Here is a 13,691-nt window from a genome sequence, read left to right as displayed (position 1 = left end):
TTGTATCTGTAATTTAAACAGAATGCTGTCCTGCTTTCACCATCCTTTTAGTATTTACTGCATGCCTCCCCTGTGTCATGCTCCAAGAGGCAGCAATTCTGGGACTCTTTCCTCCGGGAGGGGTTTCTATTCTTTCTAATATGCACACTTCTCTCACTTGTTTTACAGACCTCAGGCCTTTGTCTTTATACAGACCTTGAGAGAAAAGAGGGCCAGAATGGCAATGATCAAACTAAGGAAACAAAGTGAGAACATCGAGAGAGGAGGAAGAAAGAGGCTGTGCAACCAGAACAGAGCTAGCACACACGGCAAGAAATCAGCCTCCTCCTCTCACCTCGGCCTCCTGGTCACTCCCTGCTAGGAGGTCTTGGAGAGATCCTCTGCATATGGAACTGCTTTCTGTTGCTGTTGTTCAGTTGCTCATCATGTTCGACCCTTTGTGGCCCCATGGACTGCAACACCGCAGGCTTCCCTGTTCTTCACTATCTCTCCGAGATTGCTCAAACTCATGTCCATGGAGTCAGTGATGCCATCCAACCATCCCAGTGAGTCAGCTCTTTGAATCAGGTGGCCAAAGTATTGGTGCTTCAGCTTCAGCATCAGTTCTTCTGATGAATATTTAGGGTTGATTTCCTTTAGGATTGACTGGTTTGATCTCCTTGCTGTTCAAGGAACTCCCAAGGAGTCTTCTCCAGCACCTCAGTTTGAAAGAAGCAATTCTTTGCTGTTCAGGCTTCTTAATGGTTTCTATTCTCTTGGCTACACTCTTGCTTTTGTTGCAAAGAGTACATCCTTTCCTCTCCCCTGGCACTTGGGTTGCTGCATAGATTGGAACTTGGAGGTGCCCTGGATCCTTTATGTTACTCCCTTGGTCCTCCAAGAAGCTCTCACTAATCTTTTTTCCTATGTGCATCAAAACTTGTTGTTTTCTCACTGTAGCCTGGAAAGGCCTTCAACAGTCTTAGGAGCATATCAAGCTCATCTCAGGGAAGAGAAGTACTCAGGCCTCAGTCCCTTGGGAAGCACTATTAGTATTCATCTCTGCTGATGAAGGTTTAGAAAGAGGTGTTTTTCCATCTGTATGACTCCACCAAGGCCGGCCCCTCCCCCCAGATGCAATTTTCTTCAAACTCCATAGGGACTATTTTCCAGCAGATGTATTCTCTCTCTTTTATGTTTTACCATGTCTTTTCTCATGGGTTATCTCTCCCATATAAGAGCATATTTATACTTCCTCTCCTAGATATATTCTATCTGACTCCCCCAACCCCAGATCCACTTGCTCTGTACCTAGAGAGGCTAAAGTCTGTTGCCTCTGGATGTTGTTAGGTTTGGCTAATAGGAAGAACTGGCAGTTGATCAGAGGCAGAAGAAGGACAAGTTGAGGGATTTATCCCTCTGAGTTGCCCCTTACAAGTCCACTAACTGTTCTGTAGTGCCTGGGGCCTCGCCTAAGGCCACTGCTCCCATGAGGTGATTCCCTTGATGACTCTGTCAATAGTGAGCTCTCCATTGCTGTCCAGCCTAGGGAGAGTAATGTCTTTGATATTACCAGCCCTGGTGTATTTCGCCACCCCTGCTTTATTATTATTGTTTTTAACTCTTCCCATGTATTTTGACTGTTCTCTTCATTATACTCTCTTCAATCTTTCCTTTTGCATGTGTCATCTGTTCCCTGTTAGGACTTTGACTAATATACCTCCTGATCTCAACTTTCTCCCACCCCACACACTTGTCCTAAATTTGCTCCCTCTCTTTCCTTTCCTAAAAATTCCTAAAGCATTTCTCTTAATGTAGCTCCCAGTTCCTTACCTCTCATATTTTTTTAAATCTACTTGAGATTTTTTTTTTTACTTGAGATTTATATTCTCCTATTTTCCTACTAAACCAAAATGTATCAAATTTTAAAAACTTTTTATTTTGTACGGGTGTGTAGCCAATTAACAATGTTGTGATAGCTTCAGGTGGACTGCAAAGGGACTCAGGTTTGATTCATGGGAAGTAGACAATGAAACAGTTGAGGATGCAAGAAGTTTATTAGGTATCAGAACACTTGGAAAAGCAGGGAGAAGGAAAGATTGGATAAACGGAGAAGTAGATTGTGATGCAGGTGTGAGAGGGCCTCAGTCAACTGACTCAGAGCTCTAGAGGGGATAGAATAACATCTTTCTCCAAATGACACAAGAATATGAGAGGTTGTTGACACCAGTGGATATGACCAGTGGATATATATGGCACTGGAAAGCCAGAGACAAGAATTTCCATGGATATTTTGATATGGCACTCAACCTAATCTTACAAATTGATACTTTCCCACATATTTGTTAATAAAAATACCTAAAAAGGAAGAATCAGATTGATGAATTTAAGCTATGTAAGCAGTATATATTATAAGGCTATAAGAATTGACATAGTACAGGAAAAAGAAAAAAAAGATTATTAAAAAGAAGAGAGAGCTGAAAGATAAACCTACATGTATGTGAACACAAAGCAAATCAGTGTGGGAAAGCAGTCTTTTTTCTAAAAGGTACAAGGTCTATAGGCTGCCCACAGGCAAAAGTGAACCTCGATCCCTAGCCACATAAAAGTAATTTTGAGAATAAATGTGAAAGGTTAGAAACAATAAAAGCTCTAAATGATAGCATAGAAGAATATATTCATAACCTTGGGGTAAATGAAAATTTCTTAAATAGCTCATAAAAAAGAACTAAAAGTAAAGGAAATGATTAATAAAACTGGATTATTTTTTACCTAAAATTTTTCATTTCTCTTTAGTAAATATTTAGGCATGGACACTTCAATGTTCATTGCAGTACTATTTACAAAAGCCAAGATATGGAAGCAACTTAAATGTCCATTGACAGATGAATGGATAAAGAAGATGTGGTGCATATGTACAATGGGATATTACTCAGTCATAAAGAGAACAAAATAACACCATGTGCAATGACATGGATGGACTTAGAAATTGTCATACTGAGTGAAGTAAGTCAGAGAAAGACAAATGTCATATGAATTACTTCTGTGTGGACTCTAAAAAAAGGCTACAAATGAACTTATCTACAAAACAGAAATAGAGTTACAAATGTAAAAAATAAACTTACGGTTACCTGGGAGGAGTTGGGGGGGGGGGGATAAATTGAAAGATTGGGGTTGACACTAGCATACTACTGTATAAAATGAATAACTAATAAGGACCTATGGTGTAGCACAGGGAACTCTATTGAATACTCTGTAATGTCCTATATGGAACATTAGAATCTAAAAATAAGTGGATATATATGTATATATGACAGATTCACTCTGCTGTACACCTGAAATTAGACAAGTTGGAAATCACTTGTTGTTCAGTTGCCAAGTTATATCCAACTCTTCATGACCCCATGGATCTGATGGACCCCACTCCAGACTTCCCTGTCCCTCACTATCTCCTGGAGTTTGCCCAAGTTCAATTATATCCCAATAAACATTTTTAAAAATTCAGGCATGGAGTTGCTGGATTATGTGGTAAACATATGTTTAATTTTATTAAAGTGTATCTGCCAAATTGTTTTCCAAAGTGGTTCTACCATTCTACATTGTTACCAGCAATGTAATCCTAACCCTACCAGGCTCCTCCATCCATGGAATTTTCCAGGCAGGAGTACTGGAGTAGGTTGCCATTTCCTTCTCCAGCACTTGGTATGGTCAGTGTTAAATTTTAGCCATCCTAATATGTCTATCATTGTAAGTTATGGTTGTAATTTGCATTTCTTCAATGACTAATGATATTGAACATCTTTTAATATGCTTCTGAACTTGTTGGCTATCCATGAATCTTCCTTTGAGAAGTGTTCACATATTTTTACTGTTTTTGAGTTGTCTTATTATTTCTTTGTATAATTTCTTTGCATAATCTGGATTCAAATCCTTTCTCAGACCCATGCAGTGCAAATATATTCACCAAGTCTGCAACTTACCTTTTATTTTTATTTATTTATTTGGCAGAGTCACTGAACTTTATGGTTCCATTTGGCCCCAAAACACACTTTTAGGGGCCTCAAATTATCTTTTCAAAAATAACTAGGCATGTGAATTTGAACGTTCCCCACCCCCAGGTGCCTTCCACCTTTCAGTTCCTCCCAGGAGCTCCAAGGCGGAAGTTGAGTCTGTCCCCCTCGGGTCGTTGCGAAGCGGCTCTGCTTCCTGGGGTGGGGGATGGAGGTGTGGTGCTGAGGTGAATGACGGCGATGTGCCAGCGCAGGGGCCTCTGCCGGCCGCCCTCACATGGTTGCACAGCACGTGTTTTATTTCCTGGCCATTTTATAGGAGACTTTCGACTGAATTCCCAGCACTTCGGATTTGGACACCAGGTCATCGAGCTTCCCGCCTCACTCTAATATAGACTCCATAGTGTTGGATGATCTTGGTCTCATCCAGTTCAGCCTGCACTTTAGTTATGGAGTCAGCTTCTCGGGGATTCTGGTGTCTACTGAGGTGACTGTCCAGGCTTGTGTATTTGTACTGGATGGTATCGGGGGATCCAACTGGCCAGTCTGTCATGTGGACCTGCTTGGAGAATTCGTCTAGTACCTTCTCTAGCAAGGTAAAAGACCCCCCAGGATGGATGCTCAGTCAGCAATGACCACTTCTGCAAGACTCTCATTTCTCACGAAGACATGGCACAGATATTCTTGTTCGACAGAAGCTTGGCTTTCTTTTGCAGAGTACTCCACAATCAGTTGGCTTGCGAAGGCGGTGAATTCCTAAACGCTGGACCTTAGAATAAACTGAAGGGGGACACATCGTATGCGGCTTTGAGCAGCACTGCCTTGGACTCGCCTTTGTACGGGACGCTTAGGCTGTAGGGCTTCTTGGCGCCGCGCCCTCGGGTTGGCCACCCGCCTGGCAGTGGCTTGGGTTCATAGGGAGCAGCACTGTGCTGGCCCCTCGAGGGGCCGACAGGTCAGCCACCTGCTTCCTTCTGCCTTTTCTGTCTTGATGGTGTCTTCTGATGAGCAGATTTAAAAATTTTGGTAAATTCTAATATATCAATTTTTATTTTATAGATTAAAATAAAACTATAAAATTGCAAAATAAAGCCAATAAACTATAGTTTAAAATAAAACACACATCCTTTGCGTCCTATTGAAGAAATTTTTGCCTAACATAAGGTTGCAAAGATTTTGTCCTATTTTTTCCTAGAAAATTCATAATTTTAGCTTTTATATTGTATTAAGATTTTTGGATTACCTGGTCCAGAGGATGTGACTGCTGATTGATTCCTGAGCTAGACCTGGGCAATCAGAGGATCCTCACTCCCTCCCTGTCCTTGGAATGGGTGCTCCACCCACCATTACCATAGCCAGAGCCATTTTCAAGGATGCAGCTTAGAGAGAGTGTTGTTGAGACTATCTGAGCAAACCCACTTAAGATCTCTCTATAAACTCCTAAGATTCCGGCTGGTGGTGTGGAGATTTACTCATCTTGTGGGTGCCCAAGACAAGCCTCCTAAGTAAATTCCCCTGCTTATTATACTTGCCACTTATCTGGGGTGGTCTGTATCTTCAGTTTCTACTTGGTCCCCATGGAGGAAGTTTATGTTTTTTATATGAATATCCAGTTGTTTCAATACCCCTTATTGAAAAGTTTATCCCTTTCCCATCACAGTACCTTGACACGTTAGTAAAAGAATAAGTCAACTGATAATTTATATATGTGTGTGTGTATTCTGAACTCTTTTTTGTTCCATTGAACTATTAAACTATCCCTTATGTTAATATTACACTGTAGATATTACAATGTAAATTGTAGAATTATAATTTATTGCAGATTTACAAGACATTATCAGTGTCTTGATGATGTAGATTTACGTTTATTATGTCTTGAAAGAAGTCCTCCAACTTTGATAATTTCTGAATTGTTTCCAAAATTATTTTTGTTCTGTTGGATCTTTGCATTTCCGATAAGTTTGAGAATAAGTTGTCCAATTTTTACAAACAAAAAACCTTCTGGGATTTTCAATGAAATTGCATCACATTTATAGATCAATTTGGGAGACTAGACACCTTAGTCATATTGAGTTCTCCAAAAATGAACATAGCATTTCTCTTCATTAACTTAAATCTATAATTTCTCCCAGCTATGTTTTCTAATTTTCAGTGCAGAGACTCAGATAGAGTCTATCAGATTTATTCCTGAGTATATTATATATTTTGATGTCATCATACATAATAACTTTATGAATCTAATTTTCCAGTTTTTCATAGCTATTAATACTGTGGAGAGTGCAGAAAATCTATTTTGTATTGACTTTATCAAATGACCCTGCTAAATTCACTTAATAGTACAGATCTTAGGTTTTTCTGTTTACAGTCGTGTTGTATTCAAGTGATAATCACTTTACTTTTTTTCCCACAAATGCTAAGATTTTATTTTATATGTTTTTCATCATTTATTTTGTTAATTTGATGAATTAAATCAACTTTTTTGAATGTTAAACTATCTTTCATTCTTGGGCAAGCCCCATCTCAGTTCAGTTCAGTTCAGTTGCTCAGTCATGTCCAACTGTTTGCGACCCTATGGACTGTAGCACACCAGGCCTCCCTGTCCATCACCAACTCCTGGAGTTTACTCAAACTCATGTCCATTGAGTCAGTGATGCCATCCAAACATCTCATCCTCTGTAGTCCCCTTCTCCTCCTGCCTTCAATCTTTCCCAGCATCAGGGTCTTCTCCAATGAGTCAGTTCTTTGCATCAGGTGGCCAAAGTATTGGAGCTTCAGCTCCAGCATCAGTCCTTCCAATGAATATTCAGGACTTATTTCCTTTAGGATGGGCTGGTTGGATCTTCTTGCAGTCCAAGGGACTCAAGAGTCTTCTCCAACACCACAGTTCAAAAGCATCATTTCATCAGTGTTCAGCTTTCTTTATTGTCCAACTCTCATATCCACACAAGACTACTGGAAAAACCATAGCTTTGACTAGACGGACCTTTGGCAAAGTAATGTCTTTGCTTTTTAATATGCTGTCTAGGTTGGTCATAGCTTTTCTCCCAAGGAGCAAGTGTCTTTTAATTTCATGGCTGCAGTCACCATCTGCAGTGATTTTGGAGCCCAAAAAAGTAAAGTCTGTCACTGTTTCCCCACCTATTTGTCATGAAGTGATGGGACCAGATGCCATGATCTTAGTTTTCTGAATGTTGAGCTTTAAGTCAAGTTTTTCTCTCTCTTCTTTGACTTTCATAAGCTCTTCTTTGCTTTCTGCCATATGGGTGGTATCATCTGCCTATTTTAGGTTATTGATATTTCTCCCATCAATCTTGATTCCAGCTTGTGCTTCATCCAGCCCAGTGTTTCTCATGATGTACTCTGCAAATAAGTTAAATAAGCAGGGTGACAGTATACAACCTTGACATACTCCTTTCCTTGTTTGGAACCAGTCTGCTGTTCCATATCCAGTTCTAACTGTTGCTTCCTGACCTGCATGCAGATTTCTCAAGAGGCAGGTCAGGTGGTCTGGTATTCCCATCTCTTTAAGAATTTACCAAAGTTTGTGGTGATCCACACAGTCAAGTCCTTTGGCATAGGCAATAAAACAGAAGTAGATGTTTTTCTGGAACTCTCTTGCTTTTTTGATGATCCAGTGGATGTTGGCAATTTGCTTTCTGGTTCCTCTGCTTTTTTTAAAACTAGCTTGAACATCTGGAAGTTCACAGTTTATATACTATTGAAGCCTGGCTTGGAGAATTTTGAGCATTACTAGGGTGTGAGATGAGGGCAATTGTGCAGTAGTTTGAACATTCTTTGGCATTGCCTTTCTTTGGGATTGAAATGAAAACTGATCTTTTCCAGTCCTGTGGTCACTGCTGAGTTTTCCAAATTTGCTGGCATATTGAGTGCAGCATTTTCACAACATCATCAAGCCCCATCTACTTGTCATCATTTTTATATATTGTTGAGTTTGATTTGCTAATCGTTTGTAATGGATTCTCATATCTCTGTTCATGAGGGTTATTGGTCTGGATTTCCTTATTTTGTAAGTCTCTGCTTTTGTTATCAGTTAATACTGACCTCATAAAATGAGTTGGAACATGTTCCCTCCTCCCCTATTTTCTAAAAGTTTGCATAAGATTATTGTCTATTTCTTAATTGACAGTATTTATCAGTAAAGACTTGATTCAATTTCCTCCTTTTTACTCCATTGCCACAGATTTCTTTTAGGATTTCACTAATTCTTACTCATTCTGGTATCATGTCTTTTTTCTCATGCCCAGAATATATGCAAGAAATCTACTAAGTCACTAATTTAGTATCTTCACTGCCCTGCTTAAACAACTTCCTTGTTCATTGTCTTGTCTTCCTTGACCTCTTATTTAACATGCAGTGCTACTCAGAAGAGCACTTAAGACCTGTTGCTGCCTGGATCCAACCTCCCTCTTAAATCTCATTCCTCTCCACTAATCCTTCAATTTTCAGTTCTTGTCTATTCATCAAGAATTCCATACTTTAGTAGTTTTGGTGTATTTATTGTTAATGTCTGATCCTGAAATATTCTATTCTCACTTTTCAACTTTCCTCTTAATATTATCTCATTAGTACAGCCTTCCTTGATTCCCATAGGCATAATTAGTTTCTGTCTCTCCAAGGTATTTCAATCTCTCCAAGGTGTGGCCACAGAAATCTCTGCTTGTACCTCTGCTTGCCTTTGGTGATGCTTTGCTTTGGTTTGATGTGTATCTTTCACCTGACTCTAAAAATCCATATTTCTTTCTTTCTTTTGCAACCCTTAAGAGGAACTCAAGAAATACTTTTATTGATCTAGATTATTGATCCAAATCCTCTTGAATGTTCTTGGAGCTCTGGTCTTCTACTGATCTCTTGATGTTTTACCCAATTTCTGAATTTAGGTGAGGATTTGAGGATTTCAGTTAGATGGTGCATGTTTACATTAATCTAATGTTTTAAGTTGAATAGTTTTCCTTTTTTGGGGGGCAAAGGGCACATGGCTTGGAGGCTGTTAGTTCCCTGACCAGGGGTTGAACCTGTACCCTTAGCAGTGAAAGCATGAAGTCCTAACCACTGGACTGCCAGGGAACTCCCAACTTCTCTATTTTCTGAGTCTTGAGTTCTTGCTTCAGTTACTCATCCTCCCCTTCAGTTCCACTTGGATTGACCTTTGTATTGCTCCTGCCTACTCATTCCTCCTCCAATGAGGTTCTGACCTGATGTTTTCTACCTTATAATACCAATATCCTGAAGTTTCAGAGATATCCTAGCATCCTCTAAGATAGAATGATCTGTCCTAAGCTCATTGTTACCAAGCTTGGCTTCAGTGTTAGAAAGTCGAGTGCTTCACATTAGTGTTCATAATCTTGGTTCTACAATGACACCTAACATGTCTTCTTCCCTCTGGAAGTGGGTTAGTACCCTTAGAACACGGCTTTCCTAAATGGATGAATTGGTCTAGGTAATGACCATTTCTAATCAAATTGTGCTATTTTCTTTTAATATAACTTGTGTTAACCTCTATCTTTCTAATTAGGGGTTATCTTTCTGAAGACATACAAGTTTGGTCAAGTCCCGAACTACAAGTTTTCATGTATTTGTTCTTATTTTTCCTTTGGCTTAAAAAAAAAAAAAAAAAAAAAAAGACATTTTTTTTTTCTTCAAAAAACAAATAGCTTTTTTCTTATTGGATTTGAAGAATCCATGAAGAGTCATGCACACCACCACACATGTCCTTTTACGTACACACTCAGTTTTTCCAATCCTTCACAATCTAATGCAATGTCCAAATCTTCTATTCACTTGAATATTCTCTCATAGATTAATCTGGCACCATTAGAGGAGTGATTTTAGTGACTGAGTTGAGTAAGTTGTAGCCAAATTGTTTAAGAAGAGACAAAGCTGAAGGTAATCTCACTAAGGTGAGATAAGATATGGATGGCAATACCTACAGGACTTGGCCTGCCCTTGTGTCTACTATTTTGAAATCTAGTACAGGAAACATTTGGCACTTTCTCCAGCCTTATTCCATGGCCAGACTCTCTTTTCTTATAAAGTCTGTCGCTTATTAATCCATTCTTCCTCTCATGGTTCCACCTGTGTCATGGGGTCATATAGGTAATATTGCAGCTGGTCCTGGTGTTGTTCCCCCCACCCATCTCCCTGCCCTCCTCTTACCTTCCCTAAATCAGGTTGCTTGGCCATCAAATTAGGTGGTCCCATTTCCCATCACAGGACATCTCTCCTTTCTTCTGGTTGCAGGCCCTTAGCCCTCTCTTGACATGGCACCCTGAAGTATGATGTTCAAAACATTCCCCATTGGGGCTGTCCCCTGAGGACTCAGTAATAAGAAGAGACCTTGTTAGACTTTGTTTGAAGAGGGAGCAGAGTACTAATTGGTATCTGGATGGTGGGAGTTTCACTTTGGATCCCTGCAGGCAGTGCCTGAAAAGGGACCCATTAAATACCCTGTTCTTGGGACCTGATTGGTAGCTTAACTTCTCTCATCTCTCTGTAGGTCAGTGCGACTCTTTGGTGAGTAATGTTTAAGGGTAGGCCCAAAGAAGAGAGATTCATATAGGCTACATCTACAACTTAATTTCCCCCCCCAATCTTCCCAGATCTGGATAATCTGATAGGCTGTCTGGGGGTAAAAATGCATTGTATTGATATCAGTAGGGAAAAGGGGAAATATCACCAAAACTGATGATTTGCATCATCAGAGATCTGGCTTCTCTGGTGGTTTATGTGGTAAAGAATCTGCCAGCAATGTGAGAGACCCAGGTTTGATCTCTGGGTTAGGAAGATCCCTTGGAGAAGGGAATGGCTACCCACTCCAGTATTCTTTCCTGGAAAATCTCATGGACAGAGGAGACTGGAAGGTTATAGTCCATGAGGTCGCAAAGAGTTGGGCACGACTGAGTGACTAACACTTCCACATTGCGTCGTATACAACGGGGGGAATTGGGTGTGTGAGAATTACTTCCTCCAGAGCAGGCAAACATCCTGTTGGTTCTGGCTCAACAGTAAGTTATTTATAAGTCGGCTTCTCCTTGAAGCCTGCAGGGTGAGCCTTAGGAAAATATTTATGGAGGCCCCTAAATCTGCCTCCAGGAATCCTCTAGCCCCAGGATTCTTAATCTCATTTTACTACTTCCCTGATGGAAATAAAGGAGTTGAGCTTACTGGGTTAGACTTTCCCTTGAGACATGAGGTTTACAATGAGGGACATTTGCTGGGTCCTGAGGGGATAGTTGGGCCATTAGATGTAATTATTTCCTACACAGTCCTGAAGACACTGTTTCATTCCACAAAGTGGGCTGAGGCTTAAGGTTGGGCAGCATTTTGGATAATCTGAAGCAGGTGCTCAGGTGATCAAAACCACATTTCTTGACACCTTCCAACACCCCTTCCCTCACAGCACCACATTCTGGGGATGCTTGAGGGAAACAATGTGTGTTGGGAGGGAGAAAAGGAGCATTATCTGGGAGGATATAGTGTTTTTGACTAGGTGGCTCTGGGTTACTACTAAACAACATCCACCCATGGGATGAATCTACTTTTTTTTTTTTTGTGGAACCTATCATCTTTTGTGAAATCACTAAAGTTTCTGTTGCTCTTAATCAGATAACTCCTAATGCATCATTTACTTCTTATAATTCAGTGACAATAAAATTACTGTTTTTAGCATTTGATAAGGAATTTTCACATACTGTATGTCACTGTATTCTCATAATGATCCTATGAAGTAGGTTTTAGTATATTCCTTTCACATGTGAGGACACTAAGGCTTGAAAATGGTTAAATGCTTTGCTTAAAGTCACACAGAAAACAAACGGCAGAAAAAGTACCTAGAACCAGGATCTTGACTTCCGGTCCAGAGTTTATTCCAAGACACCAGAACTACAGGCCCACTCAAATATCCTTATCTTCCAAGCTCTTATGCCTTCTGCTGTTATCACATAGTCTCCTTAGCAGCTATGCTTTAAGGTATGGGCAACAGTCATGTAATTTCTCTTGGAGAGAAAAGCAAAATGTTCTTGATCATTTTAAAGCTGCACTGTTCCTTCTTTTTTTAATTTCTTTTTTTTTTCCAATTGTAGTATAATTGCTTTACAATGTAGTGTTAATATCTGCTGTATGATGAAGTAAATCTGTTATATGTATACAATGTAATATCACTCAGGCGTGAAAAGGAATGAAATTGGGTCAATTGTAGAGATGTGAATAGACCTAGAGTCTGTTACACAGAGTTGAGTAAGTCAGAAAGAGAAAAACAAATATTGTATGTTAATGCGTTTATGTTCCTTCTTTTCTGAGCTATGCTCCTGGGCTAACTTCTGCTCCTTTCCCTATGTTTAGAGACTCCTTCTTGCTGCCATTGAAAGTATGAGATGAACCCAGCTCTAATGTCTGTGCCTGGAATGTGAATCACTCTTATGCTCCAAAACCCTCTCAAACCCTGGGCCCAGGTCTCGGCATGTCCTTGTGTCTTTCTTTGACATGAGAGGATTGTGGTACTGCAGATGTTGGGGGATGCTGGAGAGACACATAATCCCTAAGTCACTCTTCATCTGCCATGCCATTTGGTCCCTGTACTACCCACTCCTGTCCACAGTGTCCTGGGTGTTCTTCCTCTGCTCCACAGCAGTCACTGTTCACTCGAAGACAAGATGATATCCTCCTAGCTTGTGTATCAGTGGATATGAGATCTTGTCTGATTCTGCCACTAATAACTCTGGGACTCTGGGTTTTTTTGCTTATTTCTAGACCTTAGTTTTCTAACCTACAAAATGATGGTTTGAGTATAGTACATGCTGGGGATATGTGTAATTCTGTACACTTTATGTGATTACATGAAAAACTGAACTGGAAGGTATATCTGATCATTTTATTTCCTGTTCTCAGCAGTATAGCTGTGATATAGAGTTTTTGACTTTCATATGATTATTATTAAAAAAGTTTCTGTTTATTCCAGATAACCACAACTCTGAACTTTGTGTCTACCCCTGTACAATACCACCCTGAAGGAGAGGGAGATACAGGAGGTGATAAAATCAGATCTCTATTATGATTTTGGGGAAAGAAGCAAGATATGCATTTGTGAAATGATTGGGGAATAATCCAAGGAAGAACCTAATCAGTGTTGGAGTCATCAGGGACCATTTATTCTGTAACCTGGAAGTCAGTGGAGTTTGGAGAAGTAGAATGTCTCCAAATTAAGGAATTTTCCACATGTTAGGATTTGGGGCAGTTTCAGATGAAGGTTGGTTGTATAAGACTTATATGAGATCTATGCTGATTAGATTCAGAATTTGGGAATAAGAGAATGATGGGAAGGAGTTTCACTTACAACAGTTCCTGGGCATCTACTTGAATCTGTGATTTGCTTAAATTATGTGAATTGCTGCAGGCCACAGATACAGTAGGAAGTGTAATTCTGGAAACTGGTTTCTGCTTTTTTTTGTTCAATGCATTTCCCACTGGACCAAGCTGACTTGCCTCTTCTGTGTTTAAAGATCTTGCAGAAATATTGACTAAATTGAAAATTACTTTTGATTATTTTCTTAGAATAATGGGGGAAGACTGATGGTGATGGTGGAGTTAGTGAGACCACATATCCTGAGCTTCTCATCTCCTCATTGAATTTAACCTGCTTGCTTTTCTTTGCAGGGGCACTTCACACCTCTAAGTGAGATGACCACC

At 39.9% G+C, this 13,691-nt stretch overlaps 1 pseudogene; it reads right to left on the bottom strand.

Moving 5' to 3' along the window:
* Positions 1-4,262: 4,262 nt before the first annotated feature.
* On the bottom strand, positions 4,263-5,354 carry LOC136175891 (synaptobrevin homolog YKT6-like; annotated as a pseudogene).
* Positions 5,355-13,691: the final 8,337 nt, after the last annotated feature.

Source organism: Muntiacus reevesi, chromosome 9 (genome assembly GCF_963930625.1).
Source record: "Muntiacus reevesi chromosome 9, mMunRee1.1, whole genome shotgun sequence".
NCBI lineage: Eukaryota > Metazoa > Chordata > Mammalia > Artiodactyla > Cervidae > Muntiacus > Muntiacus reevesi.
This window is presented reverse-complemented; position numbering and strand designations above follow the sequence as displayed.